The 13,110-nt window shown below is 39.4% G+C and overlaps 1 protein-coding gene across 1 annotated transcript in view; it reads left to right on the top strand.

Moving 5' to 3' along the window:
- Positions 1-13,110, top strand: part of TTC27 (tetratricopeptide repeat domain 27) — a 195,184-nt gene that overhangs the window by 63,294 nt on the left and 118,780 nt on the right. The gene's annotated exons all lie outside the window — the stretch shown is intronic.

Below are 13,110 nucleotides of genomic sequence, written 5' to 3'. Positions count from 1 at the left end.
TTATTCATCTGTCATATACTTCACTAAAGGGAAGAATTCACATGACCAGATTTATTTAGAGCTATACTATTTAAGATTATCAATATAGACTTGGGTTTCAATATTGATTATTCTATGCCACCAGTTTCAGAAGTACAACACAAACTATTCAATTTACCTAATTATTAAGTGGAAAAAATGTAGAACAAATTCCCAATAAGAAATTACTTAGTGTTCACATTCGTTACGAAGTTTACTGCTTTTCTGAAGCAAAATCAAGCTAGTTTTCCCCATATATTTTTGGAAACCTGCATGTAAAAGAAATCCCAAAGTTAATGGGGGGAATATACTATTTACAGCTCAAGTTGGGGGTACTTTTGACCCTTTGCATTTAACACAGATTATTGATATTGAAAAAATATTTGTTGAATTGAAATTTTTTCCCCTTGGTGATTGAGAGTCAACAGAAATAACAAATAGAAAGATAGCTAGGATGAACGTAAAATCTTAACATTTCTTAGCACATGAGACTTGTATATAGAATAGCATAGGTAATTGAAATAAAGTGAAGTATTAATATATGATTTCTAGCAACTTGTGTTAATCAGTATAAAAATAGGTAATTAGTAGAATTTATTTTAAGTCTGTAAATACTGTTTTAAGTAGAATCTATATCTGGTATGGAAAGTAAACTATTGGTCATGTGGCAAAACATTAACATTTGGGGAACTGGGTGAAGGATATACAGTAAGCCCTTGCTTAAGGTCATCATGAGTAGGTTTTTGGAAACTGACTTGAATCAAGACAGTGTACAACAGGTCCTCAGGTAACATTGCTTGCTTTAACAATGATGAAGAAAAAAACATGGTTTTGTTATAGAACATTTTGCTTAAAATCTCCTGAATGCAGAGGTTTTTCTTTTTTGAAGAAGCCAAGTGACCAACAGATTGATCACTGGTGTCTTTGCTGCCTATATGAAAATTTGCATAGCAGAGAAAGTTTTAAAAGCTTAATGGCAGAAGATCCAGAGTCTCAAAATTTGCCAAGCATGCTACTAGATGTTGTGGAAAAAATAAAGGCATAAAGCATGGGACTTGCCTTCATGGAATTTTTAATTTAGCCCAGGTCAGAGAAATTTATGAAACTGTACTTAGCAATACTAGGCCCTTTAAACTACAAATGGATAGCACAGATAAAGATATCCTCTAGTTGCTAAGAAAGGAAGACAATATTTAGGACTGAGCAGTCAAAGAAGGCTTTGTTCACTAAGGGAGGACTTGAGTTGGACTTGAACAACAGATAGGGTTTAGATGGAGTGATATAGCATAAGCAAAGGCAAGGAGACGGGAGAATGTAAGTTGTATTTGGGTCCTTTTGTTGAGGGTAATAGTGAGACTTAGGGAAGAGTAGATTTGAAAAAGTTTTTAAATGACCTACCTAGCAAGGATAGGGGATTTGGACTGCTCTTCCACTTCTACTGGGAATTATTTATAGATTAAACTTGGAATTTTAAACTTATTGTCATTTGGTACTGATTTCAAAAATGAATGCTCTTTTAAGTAGATAATTAAAAAGTGGGGATAGCTCTGCTTTTTATAGTATTTCTTTGTTCCTTGCTTTGGAAGATCAGCGTGACCTGGGTGGGCATCGTTCGATTTGGCTTTAGTGTAGCCAAACAATCACGCACAAGGAGAGCTCTGAGCTGGCTTTGATTTATGTATGGGAAAAGCAGCTATCTGAAAGCGCCTTCAGTGTTTAAAGGAGTAGCCTGGTTGTGTGTCATTTAAAGGGATCCTAGTGACCTTTGGAAGAAGATTATTTGAAACATGCAGTGATAAGAATGAGAAGGAAATTTATTTTTAATAGAAATGACACTCTAGATCCTCTTTGATGATGGTGCAGAATTTTCTTTGCTACTTTTCTGGGGCATGAGGGAAATGCCCATACAGTGGGAAATTGCTAGCTGAATAAAATAATAAGTCCTTCTTAGGTACATATATAGCTTGTCATCATATGAATATTTACTTTTTTTTTTTTTTTTTTGAGACAGTCTTTCTCTGCCCAGGCTGGAGTGCAATGGCGCAATCTCGGCTCACTGCAACCTCCACCTCCCAGGTTCAAGTGATTCTCCTGCCTCAGTCTTCCAAGTAGCTGGGATTACAGGCACACGCCACCGCGCCCAGCTAATTTTTGTATTTTTAGTAGAGACGGGGTTTCATCATGTTGCCCAGGCTGGTCTTGAACTCCTGACCTCAGGTGATCAATCCACCTCAGCCTCCCAAAGTTGGGGGATTACAGGCGTGAGCCACCGCACCTGGCCTGCATCTCTTAATCTTTAATGAATACTTCTCTTTTGTTCTCAAAATATCCTCTTATACACCTTATCAACAATTGCTGAAGAGAATTGATTCTTTAATTTATAAAACATTATAACTATAAATAAAATAAATATTACTAGTTTATTTCACTATTCACAACAGTCATAAAAATATTAAAATTACATGAAAGATTACATACTTGTAAAAGTTTACTGGCTCAATGAGTCACCTTTTATAGATTTTGGTCAATGAGAGGTAAGAAATGAGAGAACTTTTCTTAAGACAGGCACACAAATGTTATTTGTAAGTGGTTTCTGGCCTTTGTTTTGATGTGTAAAAGTGGTGGAAATTCCATCTCATGGATAAGTACATGGTTGCAAATGGCATGAGGTTTTTCAGCAGTGTGCTAATTCTGAATGTGGGGATTTTCTTTTTTAATTTTTTAGTTTTTTTTTTTTTTTTTTTTTTTTTGTAGAGACAGGTCTCCCCATGTTGCTCAGGCTGGTCTTGAACTCCTGGGCTCAAGTGTTCTGCCCATCTCGGCCTCCCAAAGTGCTGGGATTACAGGCGTGAGCCACCACACCCAGCCATGGAAGCGGGGATTTTTGAATCCACCAACTTTCTGAGGGCTCTTTTTCAAACCCATTTTGATTTTTAACCAAATACTTATAACTTAGCTGATATTTCATCAAATTACCACAGTTAATAGAATCCATGGTTAAAAATAAGACAGCATTTACAACTATGTAATTCCACATGAAGTACCTAGAGTAGCCAAAATTCATAGAACCAAAAAGCAGAAAGGGTTGCCGGGGGCTGGGGGAAGGGGGTTGGGAGTTGTTTAATGGGTATAGAGTTTCAGCTGCAAGATGAAAGGAGTTCTGGAGACTGGTTGTACAACAATGTGAATGTACTTAACATTACTGAACTGTGTGTTTAAAAATTGTTAAAATGGTATATTTTATGTTATATGTATTTTACCACAGTTTTTAAAAATTAAAAAGAGAAAAGCATTTGTAATAGTGTCAAAAAACATCAAATTCCTAGGAATAAACCTATCAAAAGATTTATGAGATCTCTATACTAAAAATCTGGTGGGGCTCGGTGGTTTACACCTGTAATCCCAGCACTTTGGGAGGCCGAGGTGAGCAGATCACTTGAGGTCAGGAATTCAAGACCAGCCTGGCCAACATGGTAAAATCTTGTCTCTGCAAAAAATACAAAAAAAAGTTAGCCAGGCATCGTGGTGAATGCCTGTAATCCCAGCTACTTGGGAGGCTGAGGCAGGAGAATCGTGTGAACCCAGGAAGTGGAGGTTGCAGTGGGCTGAGATCGCACTGCTGTACTCCAGCCTGGGTAACAGAGTGAGACTCTGTCTCAAAAAAAAAAAAAAAAAAAATCTATAAAACATAATTAAGATAAATTAATGAAGATGTAAATAAACGGAGTGATATGTCTTGTTCATGAGGACTTCATGTTTTAAAATTTCAAGTCTTTCCAAATTAACCTACATAATTAATACAATCCTTAAGAAAGTCCCAGAACTTTAAATTTGTTGTTTTTATTGTTTCTGTTGTTTTTTCGTGAAGCTAAAGCTGACTTTGAAATTCATATGGAAATGCAGAGGACTAAGGGTATAGCTCAGGCAGTCTTGAAGAACAGAGCTGGAGGGGAGGACTTCTGTTGTCAGATAGCAAGACCTATTTTAGGACAGTGCTCATCAAATTGGGGTCCCTGGACCAGCAGCATCAGCGTCACCTGGGAGCTTGTTAGAAATGGAATGTCTCCGGCTCCACCCTAAACCCTGTTCAGTCAGAACCTTTGAGGTTGGAGCCAAGAACTCTGTGTTTTAACAAGCTCTTGAAGTTATTTTTATGCTCTTTAAAAACACAGAATTAAGACATTTTGACACAAGGAAATATAAATCAACCAGTAGTCTAGAAAGAGATCCATACATATACAGTTCATGTGATTTATGGCAAAGGTGGAGTTGTAAAACAGTGAGAAAGGATAGACTTTTCAATAAATATTACTAGATAATTTATATACCTATAGGAAAAATGGGCATCTTACCCCTACATCATACTGTATATAAAACATAATTCCAGATAGATCAAATATATAAAAGTGAAAAGCAAAACTATAAAGCTCTTAGAGGATGAATGTAGGAGAACATCTTTGAGACCTTAGGACAGTCAAACAGGACAGTAAAGCTCTAACAAAACAAAAAATGGTACACTGGACCACAGTTAGCACTTCTTCTTATGAAAAGATACCATTACTGTTGTAAAGCACTTAGACTAGTGCCTGACCAGCACATAGAATGTGTTATATAAATGTTTATTAAATAAAACTAATAAATAAAATGAATAACAAAACAGCAAAAACAGCAAACTTGTATCGAGAACAAATAAAATTCTGGTTAGAACCACCGTTGTAGAGGCTTTTGCAGTTGAGTAGTTACTGCATTTTTCTCAGAACAAGAGGCTAACTCTCTAGTCGTCGGCCTTTTGGTAATCTCTGTTATTTAGGACCAGTTTTAGAGTGAACTGTTCAGAAATTTTCTTAGCATTTCTAAGAAATGAGTATGAATTATTGGAATAAAAATATGAATTATAAGAATTAACAACATGTAGTATTTGATATCTTCATAAAAATGTGTCCTTTGGGAGAAATAATTGAAATTAAAGTGTTTACTATAATTAACTATACAGAAACATATCAGAGCCTTTTCATGGGCTAAAATAACCCAGCTTTTGGGAAAAAAATTCTGAAATTTGGGAGCGTGGTATATATGCATACTGGATGCTTCATACAAAATATTATTACTAGCCAGGCCTAGTGGCTCATGCCTGTAATCCCGGCACTTTGGGAGGCCAAGACAGGAGGATCACTTGAGGCCAGCAGTTTGAGACCAACCTGGGTAACATTGTAAGATCCATCTCTATTAAAAAAAATAAGAAATTATTAGTGACTTTAAAAAAGTAATGAAATATTACTTTGGGTGTAATTATATTTCTGTCTTTATATGTTCTGTTTATGTTTTTAGCAATACAAAATTTGAATGTAAGATTGCTATTTCTTTCTTTTTTTTTTTTTCACAAGGTCTTGCTCTGTTGCCCAAGCTGAAGTGCACTGGTATGAACACAGCTCACTGCAGCCTGGACCTCCCAGGCTCAAGCGATCTTCCTGCCTCAGCCCGTCACGTAGCTGGTACCAGAGGTGTGCACTGCCACACCAGGTTTATTTTTTTTATTTTTTATTTTTTCTAGAGACAGGGTCTTGCTTTGTTGCTTAGGCTGATCTCGAACTCCTGGGCTCAAGCAATCCTCCTGTCTTGGCCTCCCAAAGTGCTGGGATTACAGGTGTGAGCCACTACGCCCAGCCTGCTCTGTCTTTTTAAGGATTTTGACAGTAGTGGTTTTGTAAAATACATATTTTTTTATATACATAACACAAAATGTACCGTCTTAACCATTTTTAAGGGTACAGTTCAGTGGCATTAAGTACCTTCACAGTGTTGTGCAACCATCAGTATTATCAATATGCAGAACTTTTTCAGCTTTCCAAACTCTGTATCCATTAAACAATAACTCCCTTTCTCCCCTCCCTTTAGCCCTTGCAACTACCATTCTACTTTCTAGCCCTATGAGTTTGACTACTCTAGGTACCTTGTTTAAGGGGAATCATAAAATATTTGTTCTTTTGTAGGCCAGGCGTGGTGACTTATGCCTGTAATCTCAACACTTTGGGAGGCCAAGGCGGGTGGATCACCTGAGGTCAGGAGTTCACAACCAGCCTGGCCAACATGGTGAAATGCCATCTCTACTAAAAATATAAAAAATTAGGGCTAACACGGTGAAACCCCGTCTCTACTAAAAATACAAAAAAATTAGCCGGGCGTGGTAGCGGGCGCCTGTAGTCCCAGCTACTCGGGAGGCTGAGGCAGGAGAATGGCGTGAACCCGGGAGGCGGAGCTTGCAGTGAGCCGAGATCGCGCCACTGCACTCCAGCCTGGGCGACAGAGCGAGACTCCGTCTCAAAAAAAAAAAAAAAAAAAAAAAATTAGGCCAGGCACGGTGGCTCATGCCTGTAATCTCAGCGCTGTGGGAGGCCGAGGCGGGCAGGTCACGAGGTCAGGAGTTCAAGACCAGCCTGGCCAATATGGTGAAACCCCATCTCTACTAAAAATACAAAAAGTAGTCGTGCGTGGTGGTGCGTGCCTGCAGTCCCTGCTACTCGGGAGGCTGAGGCAGAAGAATCACTTAAACCCTGGAGGCGGAGGTTGCAGTGAGCCAAGATCGCGCCACCACACTCCAGCCTGGGTGACAGAGCAAGGCTCTATCTCAAAAAAAAAAAAAAAAAAAAAAAAAAATAGCTGGGTGTGGTGGCAGGTGCCTATAGTCCCAGCTACTTGGTAGGCTGAGGCAGGACCATCGCTTGAACCCTTGAACCCAGGAGGTGGAGGTTGCAGTGAACTGAGATGGCGCCGTCGCACTCTAGCCTGGGCAACAAGAGCAAAACTCCATCTCAAAAAATAAAATAAAATAAAATAAAATAAAATAAAATAAAATAAAATATTATGAAAGTAAAAATAAATAAACAAATAAAAATACGAAAATTAGCCGGTCGTGGTGGCATGCACCTGTAATCCCAGCTACTTGGGAGACTGAGGCAGGAGCATTGCTTGAACCTGGGAGGCGGAGGTTGCAGTGAGCCAAGATTGCACCACTGCACTCCAGCCTGGGTGACAGAGCGAGACTCTACCTCAAAAAAAAAAAAAAAAATGTTCTTTTGTGACTGACTTCACTCAGCATGGTGTCCTCAAAGTTCATCTGTGTTGTTATATCAGAATGCTATTCCTTTTTAAAGCGGATTGATACTCTGTTGTTTCTATACCACATTTTTGTTTATTTTATTTTATTTATTATTTATTTTCTGAGACAGAGTCTCACTCTGTAGCCCAGACTGGAGTGCAGTGGCGCGATCTCGGCTCACTGCAACCTCCACCTCCTGGGTTCAAGCACTTCTCCTACCTCAGCCTCCCGGGTAGCTGGGATTCCAGATGCCCACCATCACGCCCAGCTAATTTTTTTGTGTGTTTTTAGTAGAGACTGGGTTTTACCATGTTGCCCAGGCTGGTTTCAAACTACTGACCTTAAGTGTTCCACCTGCCTCGGCCTCCGAAAGTGCTAGGATTACAGGCGTGAGCCACCACGCCCAGCCTATACCACATTTTATGATCCATTCCTTCACAAACATTTGAGTTGTTTTTGCCTTTTGGCTATGTGTATAATGCTGCCATGAATATTGGTATGCAAATATCTGACTTCAGTTCTTTCAGGCATGACCCAGAAATGGAATTGCTAAATCATGTGGAATACTATATTTAATTTGGAGATAATTTTTTCTAATGCCTAGATTTACTTTTTTCATACAAAGATAGCATAAAGTATCTTCTACAGAATATAGAGCAGTCACTGCAAGTTTTACAGTTCCTGTTATTCCTTGATGTATTTTGTTTTCCACTCAGAGAATTAGTGAGTAGCCGATGGGCGTGGTGGCTCACACCTGTAATCCTAGCACTTTGGGAGGCCAAGGTGGGCTCATTGCTTGAGCCCAGGAGTTCGAGACCAGCCTGGGTGAAACCCTGTCTCTACAGAAAATTAAAATAATTAGCCAGTTGTGGTGGCAAGTGCCTGTAGCCCCAGTTACCCAGGAGGCTGAGGCAGGAGAATCACTTGAGCCTGGGAGGCGAAGGTTGCAGTAAGCCGAGACTGCACCACTACACTCTAGCTTGGGCAATAGAGTGAGACCCTGTCTCAAAAAAAACAAACAAAAAGAAATAGTGGGTAGCTAGAATTCTATGGTAATAGCAAATTATATCAGCTTATATTTAGGTCCATGTATTCAGTTACTCATTGCCTCTTATTATCAAGGCTGAAACTCTGTGCTTATTTAACCTCTCAATATGTAAGACACCATTCCAAATCTGATGAGTCACAATTTGGTGTTTTCAACATCTTCTTTTATCTTTACCAATTTTTGGCATCTGAGCAGTTTAGCTGTTCTCAAGTACTTCTTTCTTACACTTTTACTGAACAGTAAAGAAATGTTTTTATACGATATTTCAGTAAATGTAAAGTTTGTAGTAATTGCATTTAGCTTAATGTTAAAATAGAAAATCACCAAAATTCAACAAAGATGAACTTGTTTTCCCTTCATTACTACAGAATTTTGGAGGTGGTTGGTCAACTTTTAGTCTACATTTTTCTCTTTATGGATAAGACATCTTTAGTCACACAGAGCTTAACCTGCTTATTCAAGGGCACATAGATAATGGCTGGGACGGTAGAGGAATTCAAGCTAGTTTAGGAAATAATTAATTTTTTTTTTTTTGGAGACAGTCTCACTCTGTCACTCAGGCTGGAGTGCAGTGGAATGATGTTGGCACACTGCAACCTCTGCCTCCTGGGTTCAAACGATTCTCATACCTCAGCCTCCTGAGTGGCTGGAATTGTAGGTGTGCACTAGCACGCCCAGTTAATTTTTGTTATTTTTAATACAGACGGGGTTTCACTATGTTGGCCAGGCTGGTCTTGAATCCCTGACCTCAAGTGATCCGCCTGCCTCAGCCCCAAAAGTGGCCACTGCACCTGGCCAGTAATAATTAATCTTAATTTGTAGATTTTTACAAAGCATGGTAGCACATTATGTTGGTACCTTATTATATTATTACTTGCCATGAAGCAAATGGAATATTATGATTATTATTTTTGATACAGGGTCTCACTCTGTTCAGCCCAGACTGGAGTGCAGTAGTGTGATCAGGGCTCACTGCAGCCTTGACCAGACTCAAGTGATCCTTCCACTTCAGCCTCCTGAGTAGTTGGAACTACCTGCACATGCCACCACACCCAGCAAATTTGATAAACTTTTTTGTAGAGACAGGGGCTTGCTATACTGCCCAGAATGATTTCAAACTCGTGGTCTCAAGTAATTCTCCTACTTCAGCCTCCCGAAGTGCTGGGATTACAGTTAAGCCATCTCACCCAGCCATAAAGTTATTATTATTATTATTATTATTATTATTTAGCATTTGGAACGTGTTGTCTTTTTTTTTTTTTTTTGAGACGGAGTCTCGCTCTGTCACGCAGCCTGGAGTGCAGTGGCGCGATCTCAGCTCACTGCAAGCTCCGCCTCCCGGTTCACACCATTCTCCTGCCTCAGCCTCCTGAGTAGCTGGGACTACAGGCGCCCACCACCACGCCTGGCTAATTTTTTTGTATTTTTAGTAGAGACGGGGTTTCACCATGTTAGCCAGGATGGTCTTGATCTCCTGACCTCATGATCCGCCCGCCTCGGCCTCCCAAAGTGCTGGGATTACAGGCGTGAGCCACTGCGCCCGGCCAAGGAACGTGTTGTCTTAAAGAAAAAATATTTTAAGTAGTGTTTAAGTTTCTGAGCTGCCTTACAAAAGCCTATATAAACCCCAGATTGCCTAGGTCACAGTAATAAAAGTATTATGTCATGATAGCTAGTTATTATTTACAATATTATGTCCTTGGGAGCATATGTTCCCAATTCTATCTAGGGAATGCCCAAAAAAAGAATCTATTAGGTGGATTTTCATGAGCTCCAGTCACTGTTAGTTAGTTTTCATTTCTGTTTCTGAAGAACCACCTTTGTATGCCCTTGTCCCTTTGTAAAAGAAGACAGAAGAAAAGTCTCTTTGTCCCTCTTTTTTTCCCTTTCTTGCAGTGCACCAGACAGTATGTAAGGCACTAGGAATCAAATAGCTGGGACTTCTGCCCTGGAGGAACCAAACTAGATGCAGTTATAAAGAATCACTGGATAGAGATGGAGTCACTTAGATGAGGTGGTTGAGAAGGCTCCCTCACAAAGTGGCATTAAGGCCAAGACCTAAATGAGACAGAGCCAGCCTTGTAGGCATTGGGGTGATCACTTCTCAAGTTCTAAATGGAATGGAATTAAGAGCAGTAACCCCCTATTGGGGGGCGTGGTGAAGACTCTGAATTAACTCTATCCAGATGTTTATGTAGATTATGGCTTGAGCTCTCACCAGCTGGGGTTGGCCTGCTGCTTAGGTAGGTTAGATTGGTGTTCTCTCCATTGCATTTGGTTGCTGAAATTTTTTTTAAATGCCATTTTCTAATAAGTCAATAGAGCTTCATAAACCAACATATTTCCTGTTTAGTTTTCTTCTTACTTACCCAATGTCCCATATTATGATCAATTCTTACCTCATCATGGGCAGCAGTGTTTTATAAAATATATTGAATATAGCCTATGTGCAATTGCTTCCTTTCAGAAAGACTTTCTCAAGTCTTTATATCTCCCAGCCAAATAGACATCATCACATTCTTCAGTGATGCTATTATCCAGTTAGTTCCTTCTTTAAAGCTTTTCAAATGTCTGTCAGATTGTATCTTATTTTCAGTATTTAGTGAGAATGTTTTGGTTGACCTTCAAATAAAAATCTGAGGCAAGCCTCTTGTTCTCATACCAGTGTAGAAAACAGTGTGTCTTTGTTATCTAAGGAAGATATTTCATCCCTTTGCTGTGCAAGCGTTTGGGACAACCTTTTTGAAGGTGGGTTTTAACTCTGACAAGCCCATGGGCTGAGCTGGTCTGTGCACTGCACCATTGTTGCTAGCAGAATGATCAGTGTGGTTGGAAGGTGAGCACCGTTGCCCATGCCCACTCTGGAGAGGGATTTTCTGTTAAGGGTGAGTGTAAACACTGGAGGAGGAGAGCTCCTGTAGGGGCCAGATGTGCTTTTCAGTGGGAACTCTCATAGGCTCCATTAAGCCTTACTTATTCTTACTTACTTAATGCTCCCAACTCTGTGAGAGATGGGAACGCTACTCCAATTTTAGAGAGGAGGAAAGTGAGACACCCAGGGAGGTCAAGTAACTTCCCCAGGTCACTTGGTGGGGCTGGGATGCCTCTCAATTTTTCACTCTGCAGACTTTTCCCACTGTTTTACAGAGCCTTTTCCTCAGTACTCTTCCATTTTGTTGTCATGGGATTATAGATGATAATCCCTTTAATAAGATGAAAAGAAAATGAAGGCAGTGATGTGACCCGTTATGGGTAGTGGAATCAGTTTTGCAGATTTACCTAATGAGAAAAGTCTTCTCCTTTGAAAAAAAAAAATTTTTTTTTTTGACGTAGTTTTGCTCTTGTTGCCTAGATTGAAGTGCAATGGCGCAATCTCGGCTCACTGCAACCTCCACCTCCCAGGTTCAAGCGATTCTTCTGCCTCAGCCTCCTGAGTAGCTGGTATCACAGGCACCCGCCATCATGCCCGGCTAATTTTTTGTATTTTTATTAAAGACTGGGTTTCATCACGTTGGCCAGGTTGGTCTCGAACTCCTGACCTTAGGTGATCCACCCGCATCAGCCTCCCAAAGTGCTGGGATTACAGGTGTGAGCCATCACGCCCTGCCTGAAAAGTCTTGAGATCACATTTTATAATAAAATCTGACAAGTAGTTTTGTACATTTTAAAGAATTAGTTTTTTTAATGTCTTCTCTTTCATATTTTTATAGGGCCATATGCAGCTATTTATGTTGGTAAATTCATTCTTTTTGTAGATTTAAGTTAATGGAGGCCAACGAGATAAGGTTATACATTAAATCTTGTAAACTGTATTTCAAGGGGATGAAAATATTTTAATTTGCAAAGTTAATTATAGAAGAATAAGATTAGAATATATATTTTATGGGGGCAGGGATCCTGTCTGTTTTGTTTGCTATTCTGTCCTTAGGGCCAAGTATACACTGCCATGTAGGGAGTAGGTGCTCAAGTGAGTTAATGAACAAATTTCACTAAGGTTCTGTTCTTTTGATTCTTCTCTCTTATTCATGTATTCTTGACGTACTCCTCTTCCTTCACCATCTCCAAGTCCTCTTTTTACATTACTCTACTTTCTAATGTTTCTTTGGTAGTATCATCCATGTCCAGGAAGTAGTCATATCTTAATTTAGCTATTTAAATGAGCACAAGTTTATTTAGAGAAAATGTTATAAAATAATATAAAGGTGTTCTGGGACTTAGGATACTAAGTGTTAGTACCAGCTTTTGCTATTAATAGAGGTGTGAGATCGAGCAGGTAATTTAACCTGTTGGTGCTTCATTTTCCTCTTATTGTAAGGGGGTTGGTCTAGATTAGAGGTTAGTTGGTCTAGATTAGAGGTTAAAAATTCAAGTGCCTATAGGAGTCAGGCAGGTAATAAAAATGAGTGAAATGAACTGTAAGGAGTCACAGGCTGAAGGACTTCTTGCTAACCTTTAATGAGAGTTTGGAGTTATGAATGAGTTTGATAAAAGACAAATACTTACTTTATCTTAGCCTAATAGTTCTTAAAGTTGGCTATGCTTGAGAATTACCTGGGGGGTATTTTAAAAAACACTGATGCCAGCCTGAGCAACATAGGGAGATCCTGTCTCTACAAAAAATAAAATAAAATAAATTAGCCGGGCATGGTGGTACAGGCTGGGAGGATTGCATGAGCTCAGGAAGCCGAAGCTGTAGCTTGCCATGATCATGCCACTGCACTCCAGCCTCAGTGACAGAGTGAGATCCTGTCTCAAAAAAAAAACAAAAAAACAAAAAAACAAAAACAAAAACAAAACCAGCTACCAAAACTGACACCCACATCCTGCTCTCAGAGATCTGATATACTTTTAGAATACCAAGCTTCCCAGGTACTTCTAATGAGTAGCTAGATTTTCAGTGATTAATTGTACTCTAAGATGTTTTCCAAACCTGACTTTTTGAAACAAG

The sequence above is a fragment of the Pan troglodytes genome, chromosome 12 (genome assembly GCF_028858775.2).
Source record: "Pan troglodytes isolate AG18354 chromosome 12, NHGRI_mPanTro3-v2.0_pri, whole genome shotgun sequence".
Classification (NCBI taxonomy): Eukaryota; Metazoa; Chordata; class Mammalia; order Primates; family Hominidae; genus Pan; species Pan troglodytes.
The sequence above is the reverse complement of the archived record's forward strand: the minus strand, read 5'-3'. Positions and strand labels throughout refer to the sequence as shown.